Here is a 20524-nt window from a genome sequence, read left to right on the forward strand (position 1 = left end):
ATGAACCAATTGAGGATATCCGAGTTCACTTCAGAACTGATGTATTTTATTTTATACTAGATATATTTGGGGGTCAGTTTGAACACAGTTTTTCCGATTTTAGAGAAAGGGCTAAATTGTTCAGTCTGCTTCATAACAAACACTTTCAAAATCCAGATGTGGCCGATACATCTGTTTCTACTCAGGGGATGTGTCCACAGCACCTGAAGTAGAGTTAGATGAGTTCCTCACTTATTGTAATATGTACAATTAGACCAGACTATCTCATTTAACCTTACTTAGTATTAAAAAAGACATTGGAATTGACAAAGACAAGGTGGTTGGCAGATTTGCCAAAGGGAAGGAGAGTAAAATGGCACTTTAAGAAGTTACTTTTGCTTGTAAAAAGTTCACTAGGATTTCAGGTTTGTTCTGCTTATCTGTTATTTGAAAAACTGGATTATATGATTATTTTTCTGAACCAACATGGACCTGAATTCAGTTCGTATCATGTTTGTTAAATATAATTAGCATGTTGAATTGATTGCGTGTGTACACTGTGTGTACTATAAAAGACCCTGAAGAAGCCCCCATCCTCTGCCATTATTATGATTCACCAGTGTCCAGCAGCTCTTTTTGACTTTTACATGTAAGACGCAATGTGATAACTGCTTATATTGCCCTTTAATGACTAAAAGTAAATAGTTGAAATTAGAAGCTATGATGCATTGTGTATGGGAATTCATTACATGTAGGCCTGACAAAATCATATGTCCCCTATATAAAAGAGGACCCGCAAACATCTTCGCTCATTTGACACTATGTCAGGGCCCTCTAGAGTAATTCAACACTTTTGGGAGGCCTGTAGTGGTAACCCAAGACCTTATAATTTGTAAGGATTGAGAGAGTGATTAAAGTCCTGAATTCTGGTGACAGATATATTCATCTATATCAAACTGAGCGGCATCGGATCATTAAAACAAAACCCCTGAAAGCATTAGGTTTAAATAATCACAATGGCCTTAGTTAATTTTTGTTATTTTAGTCTGGATTGTGTTTGTGTCAGTAACATTGCCAAGAATTTCAATATTGTACTGCTTTTGTTTTAGATTGGTTGAGAGAATTTAACCATTTTAATCATGATTATATAAATGATGTGGTGCGGCAGTACTATCAGGGCCAGGATGAAGTGCAAAACAGCTGTCGTCCATATCCGTGGATTGTGTCTACTATACTGTTTATTTTAATGGAGCCAATAAAAGACTGATTCCATTATATTGGTAAGTGTTGCATCTCTAGCTTATCTCTGTGAAATGTTGGTCACCACCTTTTTCACTTCTTTGTATGGACTATATTTATATTTTAAAAAAAACATAACACAGGTAACTGGACCAATATTTACTTAAGTAAATGAAAAAGTGATTTATAATCTTTATTTTATAGATAAAACCAAATTTGCAAAGTTAATAACCTTAAATTCATACAGTCGTATTTATGCCAACTTAAACCAAAATACAGCTACAATACCAATATCTAATTAAAATGCATTTAACATAACCTTTCTAACTAAGGAGAAAACTACATTTGTGAGGTTGTATAAGCGGGCGCTAAAGGAAATAGGATTTTTTTATTTACCATTGCTTATATTGCTCCACTATATTCTATAAAGAGGTTGTCACTATTCACATCAGTTCCTATCCCCTATGGGTTTCAAAATCGTATTTCCCGATCTCAGATACACATTTAAGAGCCATTTTAATAGAAAGCCAATTAACATATCCATGCGTTTTCGGAATATGGGAGGAAACCGGAGTACCTAGAGAATACCCATTCAAATAATGGTAGTACATAGAAATTCTGTAAAGATGTTGTTCTTGGTTGGATTCAAACCCAGGACCCTAGCGCTGCAAGGCGACATTGCTATCCGCTGAGCCGCCATGCATTCAGAACTTGGAAAATAAAGGATATAGCAAAGTCAAGGGTTACCTTGAGTCAACATGCCCATGAGATAGGAGGAAAAAAAACAAAACGATTTACCAAGGGAAATGTCAGGAAAACATTTAGAAGGGAAAGGAAGGACCTATTTAGCTCAATTTTGTGAACTTTACATTTTAGGTACCTTATGTTAACAAATAATTCAATCTGACTAAATTAGTGCAAACTTTTTTGTATGGCGATCTCTTCCAGACATGTTGAATTGTCAACACTGTAGGTTACAACATTATCAATTCATTGCAAAACCAACCAATTAAATAGTATATTCAGCACAATAACCCATCTACTGTAACAACCCAAGAGAGTTAAATGAATTGAGCTCTGACTGCCCCTAAAAAAGAGCAACTTTGCCTGTATGCTAATCTACATAGATCACATTCTGATCAGTTCACTTAGGCCCAGAGCAATTTCCCCACCATCCCCAGTTTAAAATTGGCAAAAAAACCAAAACTAAAAACAGAGGCAAAAGTTTATTCTTCTAGTGCATATTTATCTTCAACTACACCATCCTCTGTCTCTATTAGTGGCAGGGCCATCACATTAACCTACACTTAGTGCAACAAGTCAATGATATTATATACCCCAATTTATGGCTTGGGAAATAGAATATATATCTGCACCATATATAGCCCCTTCCAGACATCAGGCTCTCTGGCTGAACCCGCTCCATATGCTTCAAGTGTCATCTGTATTTTACAGCTGACACCCTGCTCTCTCTCTCCAGGATTGAAAATTACTCCAATCCCAGCCATTTAACCATTAAGAAGCCGCGATCAGTAGCGACCGAGGCTACTAAGCCGTTAGACAGAGGGGGCCTCTGTTAACCCATTGGCCCCCCACAACGTGATCGCGATGGGTTGTCATAGGAGCCTTGGGGCCTAATGTAGGCCCCCAGGTCTGCCCTCTTGGTCCTCCAATAATCCCTACCAAAGGTAGGACTTAATAGGGCTATCATAAAGTTAGCACATGTTCAAGTACCCCAGTGTGACTAAAAAGAAAATATAAAAATTAGGTAAATAAAGCTTTTAGAAGTATTGACATTTTTTTTTTTAAAGTTAAAAAATAACCCCCTTTTCCTATTTCGCTCAAAACATAATTAATAGAAATCTTACATTTTGCAATATAACTTTATTCCGCATGCTGAATGCAGTAAAGAAACAAAAAGTACCCCAAAATAATAAACGCTTCAAACAAATATACATCATATCCTTATGGTACTATATAATTTGCTAAAAGAAAATATTATTTTAGTGCCACTCATTCATCCCTGATATAGCGGATCAAACGCTCCTCTACTGTACTTTCGATTTTCAGGCAAAAGTTAGTGATTCAGTTCGTGCTGATAAACTACATATTCCATCATGCTTTTCCTTTCTCTCTGTAGCCTACTCGCCGCCCACCCCTTGCCTTTATTAGGCTGCACTTGCACTGTTCTTTTCTATTGAGAGACGGAACTTTGAATGGGACTGGCTTAGGAATGTAGCAGTCACAGTGCCATCCCCTTTAGGTCACCTGACTTTGTGACACCTACGGAAGGAGAAGGCAGGAAGACATCACAAAGGGCTGTGTCAGCATGTCATCATGCAGGAGAAAAATACAGAGTTTCCTGTATCACAACACCGATCTTTTTATCTGCGTTTTTACACAGAATTGAAAATTCGGGAGTATTTTGGAAAATTACTTGGATTCTTATTCTAGGAATAATAGACAGTCCTTACACTGGTCCATCGATGGAAAAATAAAAAAGTTATGGGTTTCAGACTATGGTGACACAAAATTTTATTTTTTTAAACAAATTGGTTTTATTTTATAAAAGTAGTAAGATATAAAAAACTATATCAATTTATTTTTGCCATAATCGTATTTACCCTCAGAATAAAGTTAACGTGACATATTGACCGTACGGTGAACCTTGTAAAAACGATACCCAATAAACAATGGAGGAATTGCTGTTGTGTTTTCCATTCAACCACACAAGATATTTTTTTTAATACATTATATGGTACAATAATGGCACAAATTAGAAAACTACAACTTGTCACACACAAAAAAAGCCCTCATACAGATATATCGACGGAAAAAGAAAAATGTTATGGCTTTTGGAATGTCGGGAAGAGCAAAAATTCATATTAAAAAACAAAAAATGGCTGCAACGGGAAGGGGTTAGAACATGAGTAAGAGCTCATGTAAATTTATATATACATACAGATGTGTCCAGCCTTATCTTTGCTTGAATTTGGTTAAGGACCCTAATTTCTCATGAAACCAATTTAATACAATATCGCGACATGCTAGCATAATCCCTGACAAACTGCAATTCACATCACCACATATAGCAAAGACATCTTGTGACAGAGAATCGCAAAAACATATTGTTTTTTCAAAGCAGGTCACACGTCTTAGGATATGTTGAGATAAGAGAAAAGGAAAGAAAGGACACATCTGTATGAGCTGTTATCCGTCTTCCAAAAATGGTGAGGGGTCTTCACTCAATATTTTCACAAGGGACAGCCATCAATGTTGATTAGACCATGGGTCCACTGCAGAATGGAAAGGGGACTACAGGTGGGTAAATTTGAAAATTACCTTTGTCAACATTTTACTGAAAGGTAAACTTCCTTTTACGGATCTGTAATTCCCACATTTAAGACAATGAAGGATGGAACAAAAATGAAATTAATTAAACAGTAAATTGCTTTTAGTACAGATTCTTATTTCAACTAACATTGGTTTTTTTTGGAAGTATATCCAGCCCGTGTCAGTCGGCGAAACTCTGACAACGAATTTGAGCATATTCATGCATCTTTAGAAGGTCATTGTTTAGCTTGCATATACATAGAAGTCTTAGAAAATGAAGTGTCAAAAATATATATCTTATATGAATAAGGCAAACTAAAGTGCAGAACTAACTTATAAAAGATGGCTTACATGTACCACAATCACATTTTGTATCTGTTGTGAAAGCTTCTAAAATTTGACTGTACACAGTTATATTCCTTCACCGATGGCTGAACTTATTAGCTGATAAACTGGCATAATCTGTTCCATGCCTACATTACTTTCATACTCAACTATTAATGTGAAGTGTTCCCATGGAAAAAGCAGTACCTTCTTAATTAAGAGTTATAATAACCTTGTACAAGTGTGGCAACTACATTATATTTTATGCTAATGATGCATGAAAACGTTATGACCAAGCAGTCATTATTACATTTTATCTAGAAATGAAAAATTATTTTAAAGTTAATTATTTCTGTACATAATATATTAGAAGAAACCATTTTTTTTATAAGATTTAGAATAGATTATTATAGAAAAGAAAACCTTTCAGGCTTATCATACGAAATAATTAAAAGTCAAAGGAATTGGAAAATACGAGCACGGGTGTATGTTGAAGTGATGGTCTAGTTGTCTGCAAAAGTTTAACTTTTAATTTAAATATAAATAAAAATTTGAGCAACGTTACTTCCCTTACTATTTTTGTCTCGATTTTAATCCTTTCCCGTCCATTTTTTTGATTTTTGTTTTCAATTTTACCTCCCCACCTTCCAAAGGCCATAACTTTTTTATTTTTCTGTCGATAAAGCCATGTGAGGGCTTGTTTTTTTGCGGGACGAGATTTCATTGCACCATTTATTTTATTTGAAACTGGAAAAAAAATCTTTGTGGGGTGGAATATAAAACAAAAACAGCAATTCCTCAATCTTTTGGGGGGTTTCGTTTTTACGGCTTTTACGTATGTTAAAAATGGCATGTTACATTTACTCTACCTGTCAATATGATTACAGTGATACCAAATTTATAAAGTTTTTTTATGTTTTGCTACTTTTACAAGGAAGAAACTAAAATTTGTGTTTTGTCACCACATTCTGAGAGCCATAACTTTTTATTTTTCCGTCGATTGAGCAGTATGAGGGCTTAATTTTTGTGGGGTGTGCTGTAGTTTCTATTGAATTTTGGGCTACATGAGATTTTTTGATCAATTTTTATTTCATTTTTTGTGGGATATGAAGTAACAAAAAAACAGTGATTCTGACGCTTCATATTTGTTTCTTTTTACGGCATTCACCATGCGCATTAAATAATGCTATATAGCAATAGTTCAGACTTTTACGGATGCAGCAATACCAATTTTGTATATTTTAAATATTTTTTACATCACTTCAGAGGAAAAATGGGAAAAGGGTTTTATTTTTTAACTTTTAATATTTTTTTTTACACAACTAGAAACTTTATTAAACTTTTTTTTACACATTTTATTAGTCACTCTAGGGGACTAGAATCAGCAATCATTAGATGGCTGATACAATACACTGCAATACTAATGTATTGCAGAATATTGTCGAGGCAGCGCTTAAAAGGAGATGAAGAAACGCAGTCCTGGGGTCCATCATTAGGCCCCTTGGCTGCTATGAAAACCATCGGCATGCTCTGATTGCATTGTGGGGGCGCAGATTAGCTGTCGGAGGGGCCAACCCCTCTTTCTAATGTCTTAGATGTTGCAATCATGATTAATCACAGCATCTAAGGGGTTAAACGGCCAATAACATGCTATTATGTCGTGGCTGACAGCGAGTCCTGTGTGCCTTTAACACTGAATATAACCCTGTTACAGATCAACTTAGATTTGATCGATATTAGTGTTACATTCAGTGCCAGAGGCACACAAGAGCCGCTGTCAGCAGAGACGTCAGTCCAGCTGACTCACAGATTTGATTTACAGAGGTGTTCTGCAGCTTCTATGTATAGTGGATACATAGAAGCTACAGGAAAAAACTAAATGCATTTTTTAAAATAAATATCAATTAAAAACACATACATTTAATTAAAAACAAAAATGCTACAAAGGTTTTCATAGCCTTTAATGCTAGTGATGTTGTGTGCTGCAGTTTGAAGATCACTACTAAACATAGATTTGTTTTAAGTACACTTAGCTGCCAAAAGGGGGAGCAAACTGAAGACAGAGTTATGCTAGCTCATTGAGTTGATCAATCTATACAAATCTTAATTGGTTTTGTCTCCCTCTAAGGCTGGATTCACACGAGCGTTGCGTTTTTGCGCGCGCAAACAACGCGGCGTTTTGCGCGCGCAAAAACCATTTGACAGCTGCGTGTGTCATCCGTGTCTGATGCGCGGCTGCGTGATTTTCGCGCAGCCGGCATCATAGAGATGAGGCTTGTCGACGCCCGTCACTGTCCAAGGTGCTGAAAGAGCTAAATCTTTCAGCACCCTCGACAGTGAATGCCGAACACAACAGCGAAAAACCTGTAAAAAAAAAGATAAAGTTCCTACTTACCGAGAACTTCCCGGCCGTTGCCTTGGTGACGCGTCCTTGGTGACGCGCCTCTCTTGACATCGGGCCCCACCTCCCTGGATGACGCGGCAGTCCAAGTGACCGCTGCAGCCTGTGATTGGCTGCAGCCTGTGCTTGGCCTGTGATTGGCTGGAGCTGTCACTTGAACTGAAGTGTCATCCCGGGAGGTCGGACTGCAGGAAGGAGACAGGAGTAATCGGTAAGTTAGAACTTCGGTTTTTTTTACAGGTTCATGTATTTTGGGATCGCAAGTCACTGTCCATGGTGCTGAAACAGTTTAACTCTTTCAGCACCATGCACAGTGAATGTCTCCCGACGTCGCGGACCGGAATTTTTTTTGCCGGGTTCGGCCAAAACGAGTTTGGCCGAACCCGGTGAAGTTAGCTTCGGTTGTCGCGGTTCGCTAATCGCAAAGACACTCCGTTTGGATGTTCGGAAACAGAAAAGCACGTGGTGCTTTTCTGTTTACATTCATCCTTTTGACAGCTGTTGCGCAAACACGCAGTTCGCACGGAAGAGCTTCCGTGCGACATGCGTGGTTTTCACGCACCCATTGACTTCAATGGGTGCGTGATGCGTTGAAAACGCTGAATCAACGGACATGTCATGAGTTTTTGGCAACGGAGCAACGCTGCGCAAAAAACGCTGCCATGTCTGCACGGCCCCATTGACAAATATAGCTACGGGCAACGCACGTGAAAATCACGTGCGTTGCACGCGCGTATTTTACGTTCGTCTGAATAAAGCCTAACAGCAGGCATGTGCTTCAAAAATGTGTGTACTCAACAAATTTTAGCATACAGAAAACAGCTGAGATGCCTATTACAATAAAGTATTAAATTAATTAGTGTACACTTGGGCATTCATTTCTGTAATAAACGTAATGAAAGTGACACTTTAAAGCTTCATGCAGATGTTGTTTGTGTTCATGTATAAGAGCAGCTGACTCTTTGAGAATAAAACATAAATGCTTGTCACCTATATCTCACATGCCGAGAAAAATACCACTGCGGTTTTTATAGCAATTAAAAATTCCATTGTTTTTTAACTTTTTGACACTGTGACTAATCAAAATGGGAGATTTTCTTATATGTGAATTGAATAACCAAAGTTACCAAAAATAGAGGAATATAATCAAGGTGACTTATCTGCAGGAGCTTAAACCTAGTCACAGATGAAGCTTTAAACTGGCTATACACATTAGATAAAACTCAGCAATACCCCCCAATTTTATTTTCGGGGGATTAGCTGATAATCTGATCTACATGCTCGACTGTCCCCCAACGACAGATGTCAGGGGAGAGAAGGATAGGGTATGTTGGATTCCAACATTTGTTCCTGCAGAAGATAAGACGCTGCCAGACGAGTCTTGCAGTGGCTTACTCCTCGCTCCCCACTGAAATAATCGAGCATTTGACTAACAGCTTGAAGGCCACTCCTGTTTCTGTTATTTCAAGCAAAGCAGTTGGCTAATGATGCAAGGGTGTCAGTCTCAGAGATGGCAGCCCTAATGGATACTGCCCTACCTAACAGCCGGAAGAACAGCCAAGCTAGTAGTCTGGGGGTTAGTAATGCTAGTAGGGCAAGACAATTAGTAGTTGGACTGGATTTTAAAATCAGGAAGATGGATTGAATAATTTGTCACCAAGACTGCCTGAACCATATGGTTTGCTGTTTCCCTGGTGACAGGGGGCGGCATGTGGTGTAACGGGTGGATAAATTACTGGCAGGGGCTGGTGATGATCCAGCTGTCGTGGTCCATGTGGGTACCAACGACAGAATACATGGTAGGTGGAGGAGCCTTAAGAATAATTTTAAAGAACTAGTCTATAAACTGAGGGGAAGGACCTCCAAGGTTGTATTCTCTGGAATACTGCCTGTGCCATGGGCATCACAGAAAAGACGGCAGGAGCTCAGGGAGATGAACACATGGTTTAAGTCTTGGTGTAAGGAAGAAGGGTTTGGGTTCCTAGAGCACTGGTCTGACTAATCATTGGGGTACAAACTGTATTCTGCAGATGATTTGCACATGATTGGAAGGGGGTCCGCTGTGCTGGGGGAGAGAATTCTAGCATGGGTAGCGGAATATTTAATCTAGGGCTGAGGAGGGAGGTCAATGTAGAAAATAAAGGTGTACTTAGGTTAGAGATGGGTCATTCTATATTTGTGGAGGAGAAATAGACTGTGAGGGGATGATTAGGCAACAGGATAAGAAAAACCCATGTGTTACAAAACAATATTGAAGATAAATATGCCCATAACATTTTAAAACAATCACATTTCTGATTCTGAATGGGAAAAATTGGAAGGCAACTTAGAGGGTATGTTTAGAAAAAGTCTAGCAAGCAAAATGGGGGAGCTGGAGGCTTTGGCACTGGAGGAAAATATTAATATGGTTGGTGTTGCTGAAACATGGCTAGACGCTTCTCATGACTGGGTTGTGAATCTACAAGATTTTACACTGTTTCAGAAAGACCGGACAAATAGGAAAGTCGGTGGTGTATGTCTGTATGTGAGAAGTGATATGAAGGTGAGTGTGAAAGAGGCAATAGTGGATGAAGATTGTGAGGAGGGTGAAACCTTGTGGGTGAAATTACAATGGGAGGTAAACACTGAAAGTTTTTTTAATGTAATCTATAGACACCCCCAACATAACTGAGGAGATGGAAGGGTGATCTATATAAGCAAATGGAGGGGGCTGCACAGGCTGGTACTCTAGTGATAATGGGAGATATTTGTTACCCAGACATTAATTGGGGTCATGGCTCTGCTTCAACTGTAAGGGGAGAAATTTCCTCAACCAGTTACAGGAAAATTGTATGGCCAAGTGTGTAGCAGACCCGACTAGAGGTGATGCTTTGTTGGTTCTGGTCATTTCTAACAATACTTGTTGGGAATGTCACTGTTCGTGAAAACCTTGGTAACAATGACCACAATATAGTTAAATTTTACCTATACTGTAAAAAAACAAACACAGGCTGGGAGGGCAAAAGCACTTAATTTTAACAAGGCCAATTTCCCCAGGGGGGTGGCTGCAATTCAGGACATAGACTGGGAACAACTAATGTCAAATAATGGTACAAATGATAAATGGGAAATCTTAAAATCGACAGGTAATTATACTACAAAATTTCTTCCTATAGGTAACAAGTATAAACGACTAAAATAAAACCCCACATGGCTTATACCTTCTGCAAAAAGGGCAATATATGACAAAAAAAGGGCATTTGAAAAATATAAATGTAAAAAATAACAAAGAGATTTATAAAATGTCTAAAAAACTAATAAAATCTGCAAAAATACAAAATGAAAGGCAGATGGCCAAAGATAGTAAAACATTCCCAAAATTACTTCACGTAAATAAATGCAAAAAAGCAGAGGTCTGAACAAGTAGGACCCCTTAAAAGTGGTAATAGGGAGTTGGTCACAGGGGATCAAGAGAAGGAAGAGCTACTAAATGGGTTCTTAAAGGAACAGTGTCATCACAAATTATTTTTTTATATGTTAAAGATGTTAGTGCTTTATTAAAAACGTTTATATTCATTTGTGTGTTTGTGTTTTACTTTTTCTTATTTTTACACTTTTTCTTCCCTATGGGGGCTGCCATTTTTTGTTCCATTTCTGTCTGTGTCGATTAACGACACAAACAGACATGGAATACGGCAGCCACAGTCCCATAGGGACTGCGAACGGCTCCCGTCCCATTGACTTCAGTGTACGGCGTCTGCGTGGGAACTGCGCATGCGCCGCTCCCACACAGTCCAATTCGAAATTGGCGCCGTCCGGCGCCATTTTCCTGTGGACCGGAAGTCGCGGCCGGACAGTAATATTACTACTTCCGGTCGCGGCTTCCGGATTTGTGCACTTGGACCAGCGGCAGCAAACGGAGCGGACGGGCCGGAGGGAGCCGCGGCGGCAGGAGCAGGTAAGAGATTTCAATGTATGTTCGTGTTTGTGTGTGTTTACTACTGTATGTAAACCTACTACACTGTGTGTTAGCTCAAAAAATGGCGACACACAGTGTAGGAGGTTACACCGTTCAAACCCCTCGTTTATCCCGGCACTAGCCAGGATAAAGGAGGGGGGGATGCTGAGAGCTCACTAGAGCGAGGGCTTTTTACCCAATTTTGCAAAGCTGCAATTTTGGGAAGAGCTCCATCTAGTGACCAAAAATGGGTAGTATTATAAATTAGAATTAATTTATAATATTTCCTGACTCGTGAAAAAAATAAAAAAAATTTGAACAATGCTTAATCACCCACACACTAAATGTTTAATTTTTAAAAAAAAACATGTTTTTCTGGCAACACATTCCCTTTAAAGAGGCTCTGTCACCAGATTTTGCCACCCCTATCTGCTATTGCAGCAGATCGGCGCTGCAATGTAGATTACAGTAACGTTTTTATTTTTAAAAAACGAGCATTTTTGGCCAAGTTATGACCATTTTCGTATTTATGCAAATGAGGCTTGCAAAAGTACAACTGGGCGTGTTGAAAAGTAAAAGTACAACTGGGCGTGTATTATGTGTGTTACATCTGGGCGTGTTTACTACTTTTACTAGCTGGGCGTTCTGATGAGAAGTATCATCCACTTCTCTTCAGAACGCCCAGCTTCTGGCAGTGCAGATCTGTGACGTCACTCACAGGTCCTGCATCGTGTCGGCACCAGAGGCTACAGTTGATTCTGCAGCAGCATCAGCATTTGTAGGTAAGTAGCTACATCGACTTACCTGCAAACGCCGATGCTGCTGCAGAATCATCTGTAGCCTCTGGTGCCGATGTGTCCTCGCTCGTCTGACACGATGCAGGACCTGTGAGTGACGACACAGCGTGATCTCTTGAGAACACGGCTGTGTCTGCACTGCCAGAAGCTGGGCGTTGTGAAGAGAAGTGGATGATACTTCTATACACAATGCCCAGCTAGTAAAAGTAGTAAACACGCCCAGATGTACGCACATAATACACGCCCAGTTGTACTTTTACTTTTCAACACGCCCAGTTGTACTTTTGCAAGCCTCATTTGCATAAATACGAAAATGGTCATAACTTGGCCAAAAATGCTTGTTTTTAAAAAATAAAAACGTTACTGTAATCTACATTGCAGCGCCTATCTGCTGCAATAGCAGATAGGGGTTGCAAAATCTGGTGACAGAGCCTCTTTAAGCACTGTATATACAACAAACGAAAGAGCAGCTGATGTAGCCGACACCAGTGCTGTTAATATATAAATTAATATACTGAATTGGCTGATTATAGATAAGGTCCAAGCTAAGGCTTCATTCACATCTGGGATAGTGTCCCGCTATGACGTTTCGTCTGAGCTTTCCGTTAGAACGGGACCTTGACTGACACAAACGGAAACCAAAGGTGGCAATGGTTTCTGTTTGTCTCAGTTGTCCATGGGTTCCGTCGTTTTGATCGAATCAATAGCATAGTCGAAAGCCTTCTTTACTATAAAAACTGTCAATCTGTGGAATAGCCTACCACAGGAGCTGGTCACAGCAGGAACAGTAGATGGCTTAAAAAAAAAAAAAGGCTTATATCATTTCCTAGAATTAAAAAATATCAGCTCCTATGTTAATGTATGGAATTCTTGTTTGAATGTTGATCCAGTCAGATTGCCTCTTGGGTTCAGTAGGTCATTTTTTCCTTTTTAGGGAAGATTGGTTAAAGCCTTGGGTAATTTCTATAATTTATTATTTTTATTTGTTATTTTTATACCTTTCCCTGGATGAAAAGGGGTAAAATAGGGGGCGTGGCCTGGCTGCTGAGCTGAATGGCTGTGTGAGTGCTTAGCTCCTGCACCGCTTGAGCAACTATAGCGACTATCAACGAACCTATTCCTATTCTTTGACCTCAAATTGGTTTATACATCACCTGAGATGCCTAGGAGGAAGAAGCTTTTGAAGAAACCGCTGAAACTCCTGGATTTCTTCTTCTCTCAGACCTCGTGCCGTGACCAAGATGACGCCGGGGAAGTTTAACATGCGGAGTCTCTCGCATCTGAGTCTGCACCAGAGATCTCAGACAAGAGAGAGGCCGCCTTGCACGGTAGGAGACGTACATCCTTACCTCCTGGGATGAGTGCGTCGGTATCGCCTCCCCCATTTTTACACCGTGACTCTGGCTGACCTACAGCTGGAGAGGGACTACTTACCTCAGATCCACGAGGCGTTGTCCAGAGCCATTCACAGGGGGGGGGGCCTCGTCTGCTTCTTCGTTTCCTCAGCCACGCAGTCCTGAGAAGCAGAGACCGCGGCTGCAGTTGCAGGATGCCCTTCTGACAGAAGTGAGACCCCCCCTTCATCACTTCTCTCTATTACAACTGATTTTCCTGATGGGTTTGACGACTTGCTGGCCTCTAATATGGCGGTTTACGGAAGCAACTATGAAGCAGATGCTGCAGGCATTTCGCCGTTCGTTAAAAGCGGGATTCGCCAATCTTCTGCATCCTATTACCACATCTTTACAAGAAGTGTAGCAACGTGTTAATCATGTGGAAACAAAACTGGGATCATTTGCTGCTTCACATAATGATCTTAAAGATGCTAATTTTGGCCTTGAAACAGAAGTACAACAACTGCGCGCTAAAGTGGCTGATATGGAAGATAGATCGAGGTGCAATAATGTAAATTTTAGAGGAATTCCTGAGAATGTCATGTCACAAAATGTGGCCAAATATTTGCAATCTCTTATGAAATGTCTGTTGCCTGACAGCACTCCACAGGACTTGATCACTGATAGAGAACACCGGGTGCCGCGACCTAAGCATTTGGAAGAGCATGTTCCCAGAGATGTGTTGGCCCGTATCCACTTTTTCCAAACTAAGGAAAACCTGATGTATGCTGCCAGAAAGATGTATTAGTTTGCCGGAACCTTATCAGATGGGCACTTTATACATCGATCTATCGTCTACTACCTTGCAACTTCGGCGTCAACTGGCCCCTATCACCTCCACCTTGCGGGATCATAAGATCTTATATAAGTGGGGAATGGATTCCCGGTTCGCCTACTCATCACTCAACATAATGTTTTACACATTGTTAAAACAGTGGAAGAAGGATCTACCTTACTGCATCAATGGAAAATTCCATTATCATCAAGGCACGCTTCTCTCCAGGCGCACTGTGGTTCTCCAAAGCATCTACATCGTTGAGGTACTTTCTTTCTATTACAGGTGCTTCCTCATGCTGGGATTCCCAAGCCTTGGGAAACTCACTGACTGTTCTACCCCCTCTTTTGTAAGACAGCTTCAATGCTGTTATGGTTTAACAAAATTTAGTTTCAATGCTGGTATATCGTCTTGTTGATATATATCTTATTTTATCTTTTCTTGTTAGTCACTATGTGGAATGATGCATTAACATATTTTTTCTCCATGGATCTCTATGCAGTGTGGTATGGTGGCATATGGTGATGTCATCTAACATATATTTTCCCTGATGTGAGTGAATATTCAAATCCTAGTATGCATTTCTTGATGTTTCCTGATGGTGTTGAAAATTGCATCCCTTAATGTAAAGGACCTTAATAGTCCACAAAAGAGGGCATTTATGTGGGCAGAAGGCCGGGCGTCCAGGAAACGCATATTATGCAGAAAGATGCTTTTAAGATTAAACATCCTGGTTTCCCAGGGGTATATCAATCTCATTTTACTTCTAAATTCAGGGGGGTTCTCCTGGCCATTAAGAATACGGTAGCTTTGCAACTTGTACAGGAGAAAATAGACACCGCGGGTCGGTGCATAATTTTGGTTTGCTCCCTTAATAATGTCGTATATACATTGGTATCGGTATATGCTCCCAATAAGGGCCAACTTTGTTTCTTTCAAAAGGTATTGAAAATTGTATCTAAAATGTGTCAAGGTAAACTCCTTATCTGTGGTGATTTTAATACCATAACGGATACACAAATGGATACTACTTCTAGTGTGCGGAGAAAAAAGAGCACACTGGGGGAGAGTTTATGGAAGGCAGAATTGTATGATGTATCGTGTGCTTTACATAGTACAGAGAGAGATTATTCTTACTTTTCTGCAGTTCACAATAGCTATTCTAGATTGGATATGTTTCTGGTGGATATAGCTTTACTGTTTTTGTCTAAATCTTCTACCATTGAAACTATTACGTGGTCTGACCATGCCGCTATCACTCCCCAAATAGAAGAAACATATAATCATCCAAATACATATCTTTGGCGCTGTAATCCTTACCTTCTATCACATTCCACACATAAAACTACGATATAACGTGATCTCAAGGAATTTTTCAGTGTGAATGCTACCTCTGTCTCTAGTCCAGATATTTTATGGAATGCACATAAAGCATATATCAGAGGTACATTCATCAAGATTGGGCATAGAGACAGGAGGGAACGAATGAAACTGACCATGTCCCTTATGGAAAATATAAAAAAGCTAGAGCTACTCAATAAAACTCAACATTCATCGGTTCATGCTAAGAAACTCATGAACTTGAGACAGCAATTACGGGCATGTCTGATACAAAAATATGAGAAGAAGGTACGGAACACTAATTCCTATTACTATTCCCAAAATAACAAGGCGGGTAAACTATTGGCCTCGCGACTTAAGCGTCAATACACGAAAGCTAGAATTACATTTTTATTATCAGAAGGATCTAATTGAAAGTTGTATGACCCACGGGACATTGCCAATAAATTTAGGGATTACTACTCCTTGCTCTATAATTTGAAGGATGATCATAATTCTCCCCTGGTGACGGAAGACACTATTCAGGAATTTATGCAGTCAATTAATCTCCCTACCATGACTATAGATCAATTATAGTTAAAAAACTACCCTTAGGGAAGTCACCAGGCCCTGATGGGCTGACAAATGAATATTATAGATCTTTCCAACATATCCTTATAGAATATCTCAGACAAACATACCATAATGCCATTCTAACTGGCAGATTTCCCAAAGAAAACCAATCCACGTTAATAGTCACCCTTCCCAAACCGGGGAAAAGCCCAGATATTCCCCAAAATTTTCGCCCTATTTCGCTATTAAATACAGATTTGAAGATATATGCTAAACTGTTAGCGTCGAGATTAGCTCCACTTTTACCCACTTTAATTAAAGAAGACCAGGTTGGATTCATAAAAGGTAGACAAGCTACCGACAATACTAGAAGGGTACTGAATATCATAAATTATTTGACTTCCCATGATGTACCTGCGTTTTTACTTTCGCTCGACGCTGAAAAAGCTTTTGACCGCATTAACTGGATGTATGCCTTTTCTGTGCTGAAGCGGATGGGTTTTTCAGGACACATACTTACCGCAATTCAAGCTTTATATTCAGAGCCCTCGGCTCTGGTATTTAATAATGGCTCTCTGTCTGATGAGTTTTCCATCACTAATGGTACCAGGCTGGGATGCCCTTTATCCCCGCAAATTTTTGTATTATCTATAGAACCTCTTGCACAAGCTATACGGGAAGATACTTATGTCAAAGGCATAAAAATTGGAGACCGTACTCATGTTGTTTCTCTGTATGTGGACGATGTAATACTTACCTTAAGTGCTCCTGAAGTGTCGTTAACAAGAACCCTTGACATTCTGAAGGATTTTGGGGATATCTCAGGCTATAAACTGAACACCCAAAAATCACAGGTACTACCTATTCATGTATCCCCTGATCAACTCTCTATTCTGATTCTAGATTTCGACTGTTTCCCATAAAAAAAACTATACACGGCTAATTATATACCACTTCTAGCTGATATTTCTACAGAAGCTCGTAGACTTTCGGCATTTGAGGTCTCATGGATTGGTAGAATAGCGGCTTTTAAAATGCTTTTACAGCCAAGACTTCTTTACTTGTTCAGGACACTCCCTATTGAGGTACCAAAACTATTTTTTAACTCCCTACGTCAGGTTATTTCTTCATTTATATGGGCTAACCGTAAGCCACGAATTTCCTATAAAAAACTAACTAAAGATAAGAAGAATGGTGGCTTGGGGATACCCGATATGTATGATTATTTTGTAGTGTGTCAAGTCTCACAATTGAGACCTTGGTGGCTGTCGGACACGGTTAAACATTGGGTGCATATTGTGAGTGTTTTGGCTTCTCCCACCAGTCTGAAAGCATTATTGATAGCTGCCCTATGGAATATTAAGGCGCCAACCGAGATTTCTCCTTTCACTAGAGCATCCCTACTGTGCTGGTCTTTTCTCCATACGAATGAAGATGTTACAGTGGGTTTGCCAAAACTGCATGTCCCATTTGAATTCATGAACGTAGTTATATTAGATCTGAATGTTGATCTATGGGTGAAACAGGGTATTCGTTCATTGGCTGATTTATATGAGGCAAATCTTCTCAGATCATTCACGGATTTATCACATAGCTTTTCGCTCCCTCGGAGTGAGTTTTATAATTTTTTACAAATCAGGCATTATTTGTCAAGTACCGCTATTGATCTGATCAGATATAATTCTCCAATATTTACTATATTTCAAAAAGACATCAGAGGTCTAAAGCCTATTTATAATTTGTTGCATGACCATACTCTTTTTCAGAACACATACCCTTTTAGATTATGGGAACGAGACTTGGGTGCCTCTTTTACTGATGCGGAATGGACCAGTACCCTTACTTTAATTCATAGATCATTTAGGTGTAGTTCCCACTTCGAGGCAGCTATAAAGACTATGCTGAGATGGTATTTTACGCCTGATCGATTACATTCTATGTATCCGAGCTCTGCACCTACTTGTTGGAGAAATTGTGGTTGTAGGGGATCCTTATAGCATACCTTATGGAGCTGTCCTATTTTGATGTCATATTGGGGAGATGTCTTCCGCTTAGTATCTGATGTACTGAAACTTCACATTACTGCTGTAACTCAATTGGCCTTATTGTTTATAGGTATCCAAGTCATACCAGTACCATATAGAATATTAACCTGTAAAATCCTTCTCATTGCTAAATTAGTAGTAACTAGACACTGGAAAAGCCTAAGTACCCCTTCTATTGTGGAGGTGATTTCATTACTTAATACCACCTTTCTTTATGAGAAATTTATTGCGTATGGTGCTAATACGTTCAGTTTCTTCTCTGCTACGTGAAGTGCTTGGAAGCAAAATTCAAATTTTAAATGTGATGCCTTGTATCCACATTGATTTCATGACTTGTTAATGTTGTTGATGTTTGTTTGTTCTCTAAAAGATGTCGGCACTGCCATGACTTTCTTCAACGATTTTGAAATGTATGTATATGCTGTGACATCAAATTCTTAATAAAGAAAAATTTTAAACAAAAGGGGTCAAATAAATTTCTATAATTTCTCACATCTCTTGATGGAATTAGGTGGACTTATGTCTTTTTTCAACCATTCTAACTATGTAACTATGTATGTGTATGGCCATGTTCAGACACCACATCCACAGGAGGTCTCTCCTTCAGCAGTGTAAATTGTTACGCAATTTTGAACTATACAATGGGGAAATTTATTAATACTGGTGCACATTTCAAGCCATATGCTCAGTATCTCTCCCCTGTGAGGTAGATTTTTTAAGAGTGCACGTTAAAAATATCAGCATGACCCTTAAGCCCCATTCACATCGCCTTAGGGGCTTCTGTCAGAGGTATTCGTCGGGAAGACCCCCTGATGTATAGACAGTGATGTCAGGAGCTCGCCAAGGTATGTGTTTAATGTATACCTGTGGTGAATGCAATACATGGGCATCTGTCACCCATAGGCTCCTGTGTTAAAAAACGTATACCATGTGGTATACATTTTTTCTGTGGGATCCCTCAGGATGGAATAGCGTAGTCTACTGCGCTATTCCATCCTTCAAAAAGAATGTATACCCACGTATACCAGCCCAATGGAGGCCAAAAAGACACTCTTTTGGTCTCCGTCGGGATAATGGAGCCCTATGGACATGGTTATCTTGTGAGTCGGGAGCTCTCCCGACGTACAAGATAAACGTAGTGCCTTAATGCAAAGTGAATGGGGCCTAAATCTGTCCCTACTTTGTTAAGACATGAACAAACATAACATGAACACCATATTTTTCAATCTATATTACCAGAAAACTGACATAAATACATTGGTAAATCTGCGTTAGTATGATGAGATTGATGTCTTTTTATACTGCAAATTTTGGCCTTTTTACACAGCCCTTGCCTTCGGAAAAGGTACGGGGCCACAGCGGTATGACAAATGTATTATCATTTTCATTAGTAAACTGGCAGAAATTATAGTGCAAATTTACGCCAGGTCCTATCTGGAATACATTTCACTCTATGGGGCATAGCAAGGTAGAGTCCCATGCTGGTCCCCTACCTTGCCCCTGCTAACCCTGACTACCCCCCTCACCCTCAACTATGAGACAGTAAAATAAAAACAATAAATTTAAAAATAAAAAGTTATACTCACCTGAATGTTTCTATTTGTAAGCGATGCAACACTGATGACGTTGAAGTGCTGTGTCGCATATAAGGTCCTGAGAGTGATTGGCATGAGGACCTTGTTTGAGCCGCACTGTAATGATGAGGGGACCTGGAGTGGAGAAGAAGAGCGGTGAGGTGAGTATGTGAGTTTTTTTATGGGCAATGTGGGGGAAATGGATGAAGCATGGCCATGTTAGTTGCGCCACAATTACTTGATGAATCACTGGTGAAGCTCCTTACTCCCAGAGCCTGTGTCGGAGCGTGACCACAAGAAAATTCTGGGTCCACGCGACGAGGACTGAAAACCTGCGATCCGTGCAGGTTTGGAACAGAAAGTATATTACAAAGTTTATTAATTTCAGTAAAGAAAAAGAATAAATCATTTTCATAATAAGTATAAGTAATAACCCAATCAGTTAATTTTGTAACTATTTAGTGTGACAAATATGCAGTAACAGGGTACATTTGAAACGGGCAAATTTTTTTACATTTTATACACTTTTGAAATTATATATGTATATCTAAATATATCTAAATAAATATATATGTATATATATATATATATATATATATATATATATATATACACACACACACACACACACTACATAAACATTAAATATATGTTTTCAATTCCACGTGCAATTTTTCAGAACACATTTGAGAGTTGCTTTATTCTAAAGTTATTGCTTGGTCAAGCAAGCATTCTGGTAAAGTTATTACTTGGTAAAGCCAAGAAAGCTTTCTATCATGTTTGATAAACAGAGCCCAGATTTTGCCTCAAGGCACAGATGAGGTGCTACTGTA

The sequence above is a fragment of the Rhinoderma darwinii genome, chromosome 5 (genome assembly GCF_050947455.1).
Source record: "Rhinoderma darwinii isolate aRhiDar2 chromosome 5, aRhiDar2.hap1, whole genome shotgun sequence".
Taxonomy (NCBI): Eukaryota; Metazoa; Chordata; class Amphibia; order Anura; family Rhinodermatidae; genus Rhinoderma; species Rhinoderma darwinii.